Below are 14631 nucleotides of genomic sequence, written 5' to 3' on the forward strand. Positions count from 1 at the left end.
GTGATGAAGAAAACAGTGGACCGTAAGACCTTGGGACCTTAGTTCCCTGAACCAAGCCAGGACAATTGTATTGTTTCTCCTGGAATTTTGAAATTGGACACCAATGTTTGTCATTCAGGGTTGGATATGTAGACTGGGAAGTGATTTCAAGCATCCTTGAGTGAACACTTTCTGCTCTGTTGACTTAGAAACTTGAGGTTAAAAAAATGTTATAGGAAACCATATTTGTTTGAATGTTGGTTGGAAAGAAAAGCAGAAAACTAGAGAAAAATGATCTTTTTTAATTCTTAATTTTTTATTATTTAAAATTTTTTTTATTTTAGGTTTGAGGATACATGTGAAAGTTTGTTACATAAAGATGTGTCACAGAGGTTTGTTGTACATATCATTACATCACCCAGGTATTAAGCTCAGTCCCCAATAGTTATCTTTTCTGCTCCTCTTCCTCCTCCCACCCTCCCCCATCAAGTAGACTCCAGTGTCTGTTATTTCCTTCTTTCTGTTTGTAAGTTCTTATCATTTAGCTCCCACTTATACGTGAGAACATGTGGTGTTTGGTTTTCTGTTCCTGCATTAGTTTGCTGAGGATAATAGGCTCCAGCTCCATCCATGTTCCCACAAAAGCCACGATCTTGCTCTTTTTTATGGCTGCATAATATTCCATGGTGTATACGTACCACATTTTCTTTATCCAGTCTGTCATTGACAGGCATTTAGGTTGGTTCCATGTTTTTGCTATCGTGAACAGTGCTGCAATGAACATTCACGTGTATGTGTCTTTATGGTAAAATGCTTCATATTCCTCTGGGTATACACCCGGTAATGGGATTGCTGGGTTGACGGTAGTTCTTCTTTTAGCTCAGAAAGGCAATACTCAAAGACAGGAGAATAAACTGGGGTGAGAGAAAGAAGGAGTGAAGAAAGGAGAAAAGAAGAGAGAAGAGAGAGGAAGAGAAGGTTCTATGGAGCTCTAAGTGTTCTATCTGGTCTGCGCTGAGTTAGTAGAGGAATAAGAATAAAGAAAAAAAATGTTACTAGTCCTCTATGGCCCATCACACACATGGGTGAATCAAATGGGCAAAGCAAGAGTAGAATTTTACACCACCATGCCGTAAACCTGGATTGTTTTGACTGTTGAGCATCTCCTCTCTCTTTTCTTTCTTTCTTTCTTCCTTTCCTTCTTTCTTTCTTTCTTTCTTTCTTTTGGCAGTTGCTAAGGTTCAAGGTGAAGGGATCATGGACTTCATCACTCAACATGAGAAATAGTTTACAACCACCTGTCCTCAGCCTGCCAAGTAGCTGGGACTACAAGCATGTGCCACCATGCCTGGCTAATTTTTTAAATTTTTTGGAGAGACTGGGTCTCACTATGTTGCCCAGGCTGGTCTTGAATTCCTGGGCTCAAGTGATCCACCCGCCTTGGCCTCCCAAAATGCTGGGATTGCAGATGTGAGCCACCGGGCCCGGCTGGTGACACTGGTATTTTTAAAAAGGTACTCAGTGATTTCAATGTGTAGCTAGAGCTGAGAATCACTCCTTCAGACTAATAAAGAAGGTCAATGGCTATTAATGCAAATTCCCTAAAGAATTAAGTTAAAGTCTATGTGTAAGTTTGTCTCTTGTCAACATAGAGTCTAGTTTACTTCTAATTTTGATTATAAAATAGGAAAGTACTTTCCTATACTATAAAAAAGTTTGCTTTAAAAGTCCCAGGACTGATTTATCATGACCTTGAGATTTAAAAACATTTATTATTGGAAACCATGTTTGTTTGAATGTTTATTGTAGAAAAGTTCATTTTTCCTTTTAAGGTCATAGACTAAATTTGTTACAGGAGGTTGATTTTGTGTTCCAAGCCTGTGATCATTAACTGTTTTCCAGCTCTACCAGGTAGGGTATTGAACCTTTTCTTATTTGATATTCAAATAAATTCTCCTTTATCAAAATGTTATTTTGCAAATAACTAAGTGACTCTAATGGATTAACTTTAAAATGCAATGCCAAATCTTGATTTTCCACGAATGAATAATTTGAAAGAAATTTCTCTGTTCACTACATATACGCCAGAAAGAATATCAGCCCTGGCTTTTGATACATTTTAAATTCCTGGTTCAAGTTTCTTATGTGGCCAAATTGTTCTCAGTGACCTGGGCTTCTGTAAAATGTCCCTGATTCCTTTCATAAAATGCTTAGTTTGGCTTATGCTGCTCGAGTGAGTTTCTGTTACCATCTTTGATAAAGACAATCATTAATCCTGACAGCAGCCTTGCAAAGTGAGTCTTATTATTCCCATTTCACAGATGGATAGTCTGAGCTCTTGGGTACTGAGAAACTTGCTCAAGTCCATACAATTAGGCACTGGTAGTCCCTAGACAACAACCCAGATCAGATCTACTTGACCCCAAAGCTGATGAGTTTCCACCCTCACAGAAGGTCCTAATATGGCACATTGCTTTTTTTTTACATTGGGATATAATTCATGTCTTATAAAACTCACCATTTAAAAGTGTATAATTTAGTGGGTTTAGTGTATTCTCAAGATTTTTCAACTATCACCACTGTCTAATTCTAGGATGTTTTCATCACCCCCCAACCCCAGACCTTCTACCATTCAGCAGCCACTCTTTCACTCCTGTCCCCCAGCCTCTGGCAACCACTAATTTACTTTCTGTCTCTATGGATTTGCCCATTCTGGGTATTTGATATACATGGAGTCATACAATATGTGGCCTTTTGTGTCTTGGTTCTTTCACGAAACACAGTGTTTTCTAATTTCTAATTTCTACATCTCTGTTGTAGAATATATCAGTACTTCATTTCTTTTTATGGCTAAATAACATTCCATTGTATGGATAGACCCCATTTTGTTTATTTATCTGTTTACAGACATTTTGATTATTTCCACCTTTTGGCTACTATAAGATACATTTTTAAAATAACATTGTTATAGAAGTCTCATTTTCCAAATTAAACAGAAGGGCAGGTCCTGTTTCACACACTTTTTTTTTGTATTAAAAATATATGAGGGCTCTTCCAGTTGCTATTACTGGGTAGCAAATCACACCAATTTTTAGTGTGATAAGCCACAATTTTATTACACTCACAGATCCTGTAGGTCAAGAATCAGACCAGAGAGAGTGGCTTGCTCTGCTTCATGATGTCTGCAGACTCAGCTGGGAAAACTCAAAAGTTGAGGGTGACTTGATGGCTGGGGACTAAAGGCATCTAGAGGAATCTTCTGTCACATGCCTGTATTTCATACTCACTGTTAGCTGAGACCTCAGCTAGCCAGTCAGCCAAAACGTCTGCATGTGGCCTCCCTAGGTGGTCTCTTCAGGTGGGCTAATTGGACTTCCTCACAACGTGGTAGCTGGGGTCCAACAGTGAGTGGCTCAAGAAAACAAGGAGGAAGTGCATATGTTTTTTATGCTCTAGCCCTGGAAATCAAGTAGCGTGTTTTCTGCTGTCATCTTAATGATTGAGGCAGTTTCTAAGGTTAAAAGGGGAGGGATCACGGACTTCATCACTCAACACGAGAAATAAAAGGTCACATTATGAGAGCATGTGGTATGAGAGATATCACTGTGGCCACCTTTGGAAAAAAAACCATCTGCCACAAGGACCTTGCACTGGGCCTGTGACAGGTATCCAGTAGATCCTTATTTAATTAAATATATTCATGCTTATCAACAAATTACATATTGGCCTGCCTGCTTGTTTGTTCATGAATCCATCTCCTCCTTCAGAAATGACCCCTTCCTGGGCATTATTCTAATGCTTTTATTTCTTAACTTCTGCATTTTCCTAGCTTAGGCAAATCACTTTACTTCTCAGAGCCTCAGTTGTCTTACCCATGTGGACAACACCCTTGTTCCCACTCTACAAAATTAGTTTGGGAATTCAATGGGCTAGGGTATAAATAGTGCTTACTTTAGACGTTGTTTGGAGGTAAATGTTCAATAAATGATAACTATTATTATTGCGGTTGTGATTACCTGAATGTAATCCCCATTCTCTTATGCTTTTCAGCATCCTGTCTGAGCCTTTAAGATGAGGAACAAATTATATGTGAGGAGAAATGGCAGAAATTGGAATGCCTCTGCTTTTCTGATTTCCCATTCCCTTCCATTTCTCTTATTAACAAATAAAGGTAAGGAAATCCTGTCCTGTGGATAACTTCCCATTGACTTGCAGAGAGCTCAGACATGCCATGGTAGATATGGATACTGTTTTGTTTTTGTTTTTTGAGATGGAGTCTTGCTAAGTCACCCAGGCTGGAGTGCAGTGGCACGATCTCAGCCCACTGCAACCTCTGCCTTCCAGGTTCAAGTGATTCTCCTGACTCAGCCTCTCGAGTAGCTGGGATTACAAGCACCTGCCACCACACCCAGCTAATTTTTGTATTTTTAGTAGAGACAAGGTTTAACCATCTTTACTAAACAGACTAGGCCCGTCTTGAACTCCTGACTTCAAGTGATCTGCCCACCTCAGCCTCCCAACGTGCTGGGATTATAGGTGTGAGACACTGCACCTTGCCAGTGGTGGATATTGTTGATTTAAAATAATATAAATAATAAATCTCCAGTCTCAGGGAAGTTTCCATAGTCCTAAAGTCAAAACTTCTGATCTTGCTGTGTGCTTGAATTATCCTCAATTAGAGTCCCTGCTGCTGTTGCTTGTCGCTGTAATTATTCTGTCGTCGTTAATTCAATGAAGCCTATTAACCCACATCAGATAGTGTATTTATCTACAATGCATGTTACCTGCTCCTCTAGATAAGACAGCTGTCATACTTCAAGTCTGCTGTCTCTTTGTTGAGGTCCAATATTGTCAGTTTGCAAGTGTTTCATATACATTACAGAATCCCCATTAATGGTTGATATGATTGGGCTTTGTGTCCTCACCCAAATCTCATCTTGAATTACATTCCCTATAATCCCCACATGTCAAGGAAGAGACCAGGTGGAGATAATTAAATCATGGGGGCAGTTTCCCCCACGCTGTTTTCATGACAGTGAGTTCTCACGAGATCTGATGGTTTTATAAGGAACGCTTCCCTCTTTGCTCGGCATTTCTCCTTTCTGCTGCCTTGTGAAGAGGTTGCCTTGTTTTCCCCTTCACTTTCTGCCACAATTGTAAGTTTCCTGAGGCCTCCCCAGCCATGCTGAACTGTAAGTCAATTAAACCTCTTTCCTTTATAAATTACACAGTCTCAGGAAGTTCTTTACAGCAGTATGAAAATGGAGTAATACAATGATGTTCTTATAACTTCCCAAAGACTGGAAGGTTTGCTGGTCTTATGAGATACTGAACTGGAGACAGCAGAAAAATGCTTCCTCCTGATACTGTGAGCAACCTCCTCTCTTCTTCCCTCTCTCCTCTTCTTCTCTTTCTTCTGTTTTCCCTTCTAGGAGCCAAGAGCATAGGCTCTGGAACCAGCCTGCCTGGTTTGAATCATGCCTGTGCCTGGGGATCTTGGGCTGGTTGCTTGGTTTCCCTGAGCCTGTTTTTTTCATCTGTGAAAGAATCACAACCCTGTTGTGAGAATTTAATGTGCTAATCTGCATAAAGCACGTAGACCCCTGTCTGGCTCATGCTGGGAGTGTAAGTGTGGTTATTTCTTCCTATTTTCTTCCCTCCCTTCCAAAGGAAGAAAGTCTCTGAGATATGTGGCATATGCTGGACTTGGTGCCTGGGGTTCATTGGCAGACTAGTCCCTCTGGTACCTCCAGCAAGGAAGACAGATGTTAATTATTAATTGATACCCATTGTGATAAATCCCACAAGGTATCATGAATGGGTATAACAGCTCCCTTTCTGTGGAGGAGGTGGAGGTGATCAGGGAAGACTTCCTGGAGGAAGTAACATTTGAACAGAGATCTGAAAGATAAAATACTTCCAGGAGGAGAGTGTGTGTGTGTGTGTGTGTGTGTGTGTGTGTGTGTGTGTGTGTGTGTGTGTAAGTCAACATCAGAGCACCTCCAGCGTGTGTGTGTGTGTGTGTGTGTGTGTGTGTGTGTGTGTGTGTAAGTCAACATCAGAGCACCTCCAGCAGTGGAAACAGTGTATAGGAAGCTCTGAAGTAGGAAGGATCCTCTGTTAATGGGTTTTTTTTTTTTTTTTTTTTTCCTCTTCGAGACAGAGTCTCACTCTGTTGCCAAGGCTGGAATGCAGTGGTATAATCTCGGCTCACTGCAACCTCTGCCTCCTGGGTTCAAGCGATTCTCGTACCTCAGCCTCCGGAGCAGCTGGGATTACAGGTGTGTGCCACCATGCCCCGATAATTTTGTATTCTTAATACAGACAGGGTTTCTCAAACTCCTGACCTTAAGTGATCCGTCTGCATCAGCCTCCCAAAGTGCTGGGATTACAAGTGTGAGCCACCGTGCCTGACCCATTAATGTTTTGAATAGGTAATACTTTTACATGGTCCAAATTTCAAAAAATACAAAAGGATAAACAGTGAAATGTCTCTCTTTTTCCATTTACCACCTTCCCCCTACCTCTATCCCTGAAGCAACAAATGAACCAATTTCTTTGGTATTCTTCTAGAAATATCCTATGCATACATAAGCAAAATGTGTGTGTGTATGGTGTATATACACACTATATATAGTGTGTATGGTGTATATACATATATATACACTATATGTAGCATGTATATGTGTATATATACTATATATAGTGTGTATATGTGTATATATACTATATATAGCGTGTATATGTATATGTGTATATATGTGGTGTGTATAGTATATGTATATACATATCCACATTATATATAGTATATATATGATATTCACATATCATCTCCCTTTATTTTTTAATATGAAAAATACTTTTCCGTTATTGGTTTTTTCACCTTTCTCTTAAATATGTATCTTGGAGATCCTTCCTTATGAGTACATAGTTAACTTTCTTATTTTCTTTTCTGAGTGGCAGAGTACACCATGTAGTACCCTATAATTTGTTTAAGCAACCTCCTACTGATGGATGTTTGGGTTATTTCTACTCTTCTGCTATTATTTAAAAAAAGCTGGAATCGATTATCTGATACTGGTGCAATTTGCTCATGTGCAAATGTGTCTGTGGGATAAATTTCTAAAAGTGTAATAGTTGGGTCAAATGATACACTTTTCTCCATAGAGGTTGTAAAAAATTTACACTCATCCCTCAAGGAATGTTTGAGTTCCTATAGTTGCATCAAGCACCATGTGTTATTGAGTTCTTTTTAATTTTGCCAATCTGATAGGTGAAAATTGATATTTCAGCCTAGTTTTAATTTGCATTTATCTTACTCTGAATAACAGAGCATGTTTTCATTTGCCCAAGAATCACTTGTGTTTCTTTTCTTACAAACTGTTCTTATCTTTTGTCTATTTTTCTATGAATCTGCTCTTTTGCTTATTGATTTTATACATTAGGGGAATTAGCCATTTTCCACGCCATGCTTCACAAACATTATTTCCTGGTTTTTCTTTTGTATTTTGACTTTGCTTAGGGTGGTTTTGGTTCTGCAGCTCTGTTTTTTAAAAAACTTTTATGTAATCAAATTGTTTTTTTTGTTTTTTTTTTTTTTTGTGAGGGGGTGTCTCCTGGATTTGTGACATACTTGGTCTCCTGGATTTGTGACATACTAAGAAAAACCTTTGTCATTTCCAGATCATAAGATAATTCTATTCTCTAAAAAAACACCTTCAGAAAAGGGGATTCCAGATGCGACTTTAATGATCCTTTCCTGTGCTTGCCAGGCATCATGGTAGAAATACCTTCCTTATGGCCACATTAAACCCCTGATGCTGGAGTGTTTTATTTCACCTTATTGGCAAATATTTCCCCAGCACCTACTATGTGTCAGTGTAGAACTGAACAGCACAGAAGCTACAAAGACTAAGAAGCCAGTAAAAATTCAAATTCCACCACCCAGAAGTAACCACCATAAACCTTTGGTATTTATCATGAATGTTTAAAAAAAAAACTCCATAAACATATATTTTTAAGACAAAAATAAGATTATTGTACACATAATTTTTCTGACCTGATTTCAGAATATATCCAGGACTTCTTTCTCTGTTATTAACTGTAAATGTAGATTTAATATTTAACATTTAACAACCATGGCAATGATTTACCTGTAGCAGGGTTTGTGAAATGACTCCTTATGGATGGACAGTGAGACTATCCTCCCTTTTTCACCATTCTAAGCAATGCTACCAAGAACATCTTTACATCTCTATCTTTGCCCTCTTGTCTTAGACATCGAATTTCTGGGTCACATTGTTAAACTGTTTTTAGGAAGATTGTGCTGATTTATATTCCCATGAGCAATGTAAGGTATCCCAGAAAGAGGGCGGGAGGTTGGGAGTGGGAGGAGAAGGGGGCGGAGGAGGAAACAGGGCAAATGCTATTGGTGATAAAAAGGAGATAGTCTCACTGTCTATCAACAGGGAGGTCATTCAGCAAATCCTGCTACATGCAAATCATTGCATAGTCATGAAATATTAAATGTTAAATCTACATTTACAGTTGGTGACAGAGAAAGCAGTCTTGGATTTATTTTGAAATTAGGTCATAAAAATTATGTATGCAATCATCTTATTTTTGTCTTAAAAAAGTATGTTCATAGAGTTTAAAAAAATCATTCATGATAAATACCAAATGTTTATAGTGGTTATTTCTTGGTGGTGGAATTTGAACTGTTTTTTTTTTTTTTAGATGGAGTCTTGCTCTGTTGCCCCGGCTGGAGTCCGGTGGTGTGATCTAGGCTCACTGCAACTTCTGTCTCCTGGGTTAAAGTGATTCTCCTGCCTCAGCCTCCTGAGTAGCTGGGATTACAGGCATCCGCCACCATGCCTGGCTAATTTTTGTATTTTTAGTAGAGATGGGGTTTCACTGCGTTGGACAGCTGGTCTTGAGCTCCTGACCTCAGGTGATGCACTGCCTTGGCCTCCCAACGTGCTGGGATTACAGGAGTGAGCCACTGCACCCGGCCTTTTATTGGCTTCTTTATTCATCTTTGTAGTTTCTGGGCTGTTCAGTTGTATATTGACATATAGTAGGTGCTTGGGAAATATTTGCTGATGAAGGCTATTTTGGGAATTAAAAAAATGTATTTCAGGGGGCAGCAAACTATAGCTCCAGGGCCAAATCTGGTCTCTGCCTATTTTTGAAAATAAAGTTTTATTGGGACAACCTCATACACCTGTCCATTTACATACTATCAATGGTTGCTTTGCCTTATAAGGGCAGAGTTAAGTGATTGCAGCAGAGCCCACATGGTCAAAAGAGCCTCAAATATTTACTGACTGATGGTTTACAGAAAACATTTGCTGCCTCCTGGTTTATTTCATTAAAGAAGTTATATTACACCTCTTTGGTGTCTCCATTCACTTTACTACTTATGTCAACATGGGAATGATGACACCAACCTGGAAGAGTCACATACGTAAGGCATACAGCCCAGTTTTTGTCTTTTGGTGCATGTATAATCAATACTAATTCACCTTCCCTTCCTAAAGACTTTTACTCCCAGGAAGTGGAAACAGGAAATGGGCAGGTATGAGGCACCGGGTTAATGATAGCTTTTCTCTGCTTTTACTTCCCATTTTCTGTCTCAAAGTTTCAGGAGTTCATTTTTTCCCTTCCAAGTAAAAAAAAAAAAATTTTTTTTTTTTTTTGAGACAGAGTCTCACTCTGTCGCCCAGGCTGGAGTGCAGTGGCACGATCTCGGCTCACTGCAAGCTCTGCCTCCCAGGTTCAAGCTATTCTCCTGCCTTAGCCTCCCTAGTAGCTGGGACTACAGGTGTGCACCACCACTGCCGGCTAACTTTTGTATTTTTTGAGTAGAGACGGGGTTTTACCATGTTGGTCAGGCTGGTCTCGAACCCCTGACCTTAAGTGATCTGACCACCTTGGCCTCCCAAAGTGCTGGGATTACAGGCGTGAGCCACCGTGCCTGGCTTCTGAGTAACTTTCAAACACCTGAAGCCCCAAACTTAGAAGTCACAAGAATCATGTCAAGCCTAATAAATGACTGTTTCTTCCTGTTATCAAACTTTTTAGGGAAACAGGATTTCTTTTACTTACTTGGACTGAACAACACTCACACATATTTAAAAAACATTGTAGGGAGTGTTTTGGATGGATGGCATCAAGGAATAGGGGGTCCGCAGTTGTCATGCACATTAAGGAGTGGCACTGAATTAGGGTGTGTGGGAAATCTGGTAGTATCAGAGCATGCAGGCTTCTCAACTTCCATACTCCTGACATTTTAAGCTGGATGATCCTTTGTTGTGGGGGCTGCAGGATGTCTACCTGGTATGGTAGACAGAACAATGCCCCCTCTCCTCAAAGATGTTCATGTCTCAACTCCTAGAATCTGTGAATATGTTACATTAAGATGGCAAAATCCAAACCAAAACAAAGCAAGAGAAAACTCTCGCAGATGTGATTGGAATGAAAGATCTTGAGATGAGGAGATGATTCGGAATTATTCCAGTGAGACTTAGGTAATTGCAAGGGTCCTTATAAGAGAAGAAGATGTGACATGATGATAGAATAAGAGTGGGAAGAGAAGATGTTACCCTGTTGCTTTGAAGATGGAGGAAGGAGCCATGAGCCAAGGAGTGCAGGCAGCCTCTAGTAGCTGGGAAAAGTGGGGAACAGATTCTCCCCTAGAGCCTCCGGAAGACATGCAGCCCTGTGGACTCATTTTTGTCTTCTGACCTCTAGAATTGTAAGAATAAATTTGAGTTGTTGAAAACCACTTAATTGGCTGGGTATGGTGGCTCATGCCTGTGATCCCAGTGCTTTGGGAGGCTGAGGCAGGAGTATTGCTTGAGCCTAGGAGTTACAGACCAGCCTGGGCCCCATCTCTCCAAAAAATAATTAGCTGGGTATGCTGGCATGACCTGTAGTCGTAGCAGCTCAGGAGGCTAAGATGGGAGGATGGCTTGAGCCTAGGAGGTCATGGCTACAGTGAGCTATGATGGTGCCACTGCACTACAGCCTGGGTGACAGGGCAAGACCCTGTCTCAAAAAAATGAAACCACTAAATTCATGGCAAGTTTTTACAGTTACAATAAGAAATGGTTACACCTGGTCTCTACCTACTGGATGCCAGTAACACCCCATTATCCCTGCCCCCCCCATTTTTTTTTTTTTTTTTAGATGGAGTCTCCCTCTGTCACCCAGGCTGGAGTGCAGTGGCATGGTCTTGGCCCATTCCAACTTCTGCTTCCTGAGTTCAAGCAATTCTCCTGCCTCAGTCTCCCGAGTAGCTGGGATTACAGGTGCCTGCCACCACGCCTGGCTAATTTTTGTATTTTTTGTGAAGATGCAATTTCGCCATGTTGACCAGGCTGATCTCAAACTCCTGACCTAAAGTGATCCACCTGCCTTGGCCTCCCAAAGTGCTGGGATTACAGGCATAAACCACCCTGCCCAGCCCCCATTCCCAGTTTGTGATCACCAAAAATGTCCACAGACATTGTCAGATGCTCTTCGGGGAGAAAAATGGTTCCCAGTTGAGAAGCACTGTATTAGATTCCAACAGCAGCTACAAAAACTCAAATGCAAGAAGTTGGTGCCCTGCACTCAGCTGAGTGCAGTCAGCGGGCTGTGGGGAGCTGGGAGAATAGATAACCCATCATGCTCACTGTTGCTCCTCTCTGCTGCCTTACCCTGTGGGGATTCATGCCTGGATGTTCGGAGAGCGTGGTTGGGCTGACCGAGAATCCTTATTGAATGTGACAACTTTCCCCATTGGACCCCTGCTTCTTAGTCCAAGGATGACAGTCTGTGTGGCAGCTTTTCCCTGTGGGTCAAACTCCTTTGCCTAACTGACCAATTCCTTTCATGCTGGTAGGAAGGACTTCCTTCTGTCTAAGCCACAGTAGCTAAGTGTTGCCTGGTTCCATGCAATAGAAACTGACTCTGATTAACGTAAGGAAAATAAATTCTTGATTGCTAGGATAACAGGTGCTCTCACTGAATGAGAGAGGAGTTTGTATAGGAAGGAAAATACTAATAGAGCTTCGGAAGCTTAGCAGCAGATGGAATTCATGATCTACCTCTCTTAAAAAATTTTTTTTAGAGACAGGGTTTTACTCCATCACCCAGACTAGAGTCTAGTGGCACCATCATAGCTCACTGTATCCTTGACCTCCTGGGCTCAAGAGATCCTGCCACCTCAGCCTCCCAAGTAGCTGAGACTACAGGCACATGCCACCATGCCTGGCTAATTTTTAATTTGCTTTTTGTAGAGACAGGGTCTCTCTCTGTTGCCCAGGCTGGTCTTGAACTCTTGGCCTCAAGCAATCCTCCTACCTCGGCCTCCTGAAGTTATGGGATTAGAGGCGTGAGCGACAGCCCCCAGCCCCTACCTTTCTTGAGTTCTACCGTTAATGTGTCTCACTTTCCAATCTCGGAATCCAAGTTTGAAATTCCTGGGGGGAGAGAATCTTATTGCTTGGGTTCCATAGATCAACCCACTGAGACCATGGGGAGAGACTTGCCCAAGGTCACACAGCCTGAATAGCAGAGCTGGGCTGCCTCTCTCGACTTCCAGGCCTGTTCTTTTTCCATGATAGTCTTTGAGGAGATGAAATTGTCTAGTTAGACAGCTACCTGAGAGCCAATATAGTAAGAAAAGTTCCTCGCCAGGCCGCTGAAATGACACAGGAACTGAAAACTGTGGACAAACTCGGGCTGTTTTTTCTAGTAGGTATCAGGCATCAAGATGTTTTTAGATAACTAGAGATGACATTTACTTTGACATATTGAAAAATAGTTATGACAGAGTTTTCGGAGGCATTATCATGAACCACGGTAGTGTGAGGTTTTAAAAAGCCCTCCATTTTTTGGCAGTTTCTGATTTCCACCTAAATTCTCTCAGATCTTTTGCTAATTGCCAAGCCTGGTTGAATTTCCAGCTTCTTATTCCTTTCCTGGGACCACTTTAGGCTCTGACTGACTTCTCCTTAGGTCTCTGTTTAAACACCACCATTACAACAGGTTTTATTTAGTTTTTTTTGTTTTTTTTTTTTCTTTTTAAGACGGAGTCTCACTCTTTGGCCAGGTTGGAGTGCAGTGGTGCGATCTCCACTCACTGCAACCTCTGCCTCCTGGGTTCCAGCGATTATCCTGCCTCAGCCTCCTGAGTAGCTGGGACTACATGTGCAAGCACCACGCCTGGCTAATTTTTGTATTTTTATTAGAGATGGGTTTTCACCATGTTGGCCAGGGTGGTCTTGATCTCTTGACCTTGTGATCTATCCACCTCAGCCTCCCAAAATGCTAGGATTACAGGCATGAGCCACTGTGCCCGGCCCTTATTTAGTTTAAATTCAACAATCAATTTACATTTACTATATAAAAATTGAAAACACCGATATGCCAAATAAAATTTAAAAAATCACCCATAAGCTGACCATCTAGAAAAAAATTGTACATTTCTCTATTCCGCATCCTTCCAGATTATTTTTCTTATCAGTTTATGGTTTATGCAAAGTGGTATTATACTTCATCTTCTGTTTTATTACTGACTTTATTCATTTAGTTATTAAAACTCCTTAAATATGTGTTGATTACATTGTTTTCTTTTTTTTTTTTTTTTTTTTAGACAAGGTCTTGCTCTGTTGCCCAGGCTGGAGTGTAGTGGTGCAATCTTGCTCACTGCAACCTCCACCTCTCAGGTTCAAGTGATCTTCCCATTTCAGCCTCCCGAGTAGCTGAGACCATAGGCATGTACCACCATGCCCACTAATTTTTTGTATTTTTAGTAGAGACAGAGTTTTGCCATGTTGGCCAGGCTGGTCTCTAACTCCTAGGCTCAAGTGATCCACCTGCCTCGGCCTCCCACGTTGCTGGGATTATAGGCGTGAGCCACTGCACCTGGCCAATTACACTTTTTAATAGCTTCAAAGCATTCCATTCCCTGGTTATGCCATGATTGATTGAACATATCCATTATTCATTTTTGAGAGAACTTTTTTGTTTCTGTGTTGTTGATGGAGTGATATTATATAGCTGCAGAATAAATCAAACCATGACTAATATTTCATAATTTCATGAATTAACTTTATTTCATTTTGGGTAGTTATTCAATTTTTTTTCGTCCTTTCTGATTTTAGAATATTTTGTTATGACAACCCTTTGTGACACTGGGGAGAAAATGTACTTTTTCCCCAGGTCAGAGGTATCTAATCTTTTGTCTTTCCTGGACCACACTGGAAGAAGAAGAATTGTCTTGGGCCACACATAGAATATGCTAACAGCGACAACAGCTGATGAGCTAAGAAAGTTGATGAATTTATGTTGAGCCCCATTCAAAGCTGTCTCGGGCCACAGGTTGGATAAGCTTGCCCTAGGTTCTCTCTATGCCTTCGAGCTGCCATTCAGCCTCCTTTGAAAGGTGGATTATCTTATATACACCTATGTATTTTCTGATGCCCACTCTCCCCATTTGACTACCTGTGGAGTTCAAAACAAGAGATGCTCTGTCCAGGGGTCACATTTTGTAACCCACAAAACAGTGCATGAGGACTTCCAGTTTTCTCATAGCATAAGATTTTATTGAGCACCTGCTATGTGCCAGGCAGTGTGCTAGGCTTTGGAGACTTGTACAAGTTA

The 14631-nt window shown here is 40.9% G+C and overlaps 1 protein-coding gene across 5 annotated transcripts in view; it reads left to right on the forward strand.

Annotated features, from left to right (window-relative positions):
* Positions 1–9645, forward strand: part of LOC129050924 (ubiquitin carboxyl-terminal hydrolase 31-like) — a 363751-nt gene extending 354106 nt beyond the window's left edge. Inside the window, exons 10-13 of one of the 5 annotated variants that reach the window (XR_008514828.2) lie at positions 1835–1890; positions 4030–4150; positions 6143–6260; positions 8716–9645. The gene's annotated coding sequence lies outside the window, so the exon portion shown is untranslated. Of the gene's footprint in view, positions 1–323; positions 1787–1834; positions 1891–4029; positions 5605–6142; positions 6595–8715 lie in introns of those variants that run through there. The other 4 variants (XR_008514827.2, XR_010137826.1, XM_054534778.2 and 1 more) reach the window with 4 other exon arrangements.
* Positions 9646–14631: the final 4986 nt, after the last annotated feature.

This window comes from Pongo abelii, chromosome 18 (genome assembly GCF_028885655.2).
Source record: "Pongo abelii isolate AG06213 chromosome 18, NHGRI_mPonAbe1-v2.0_pri, whole genome shotgun sequence".
In the NCBI taxonomy this organism is placed as follows: domain Eukaryota; kingdom Metazoa; phylum Chordata; class Mammalia; order Primates; family Hominidae; genus Pongo; species Pongo abelii.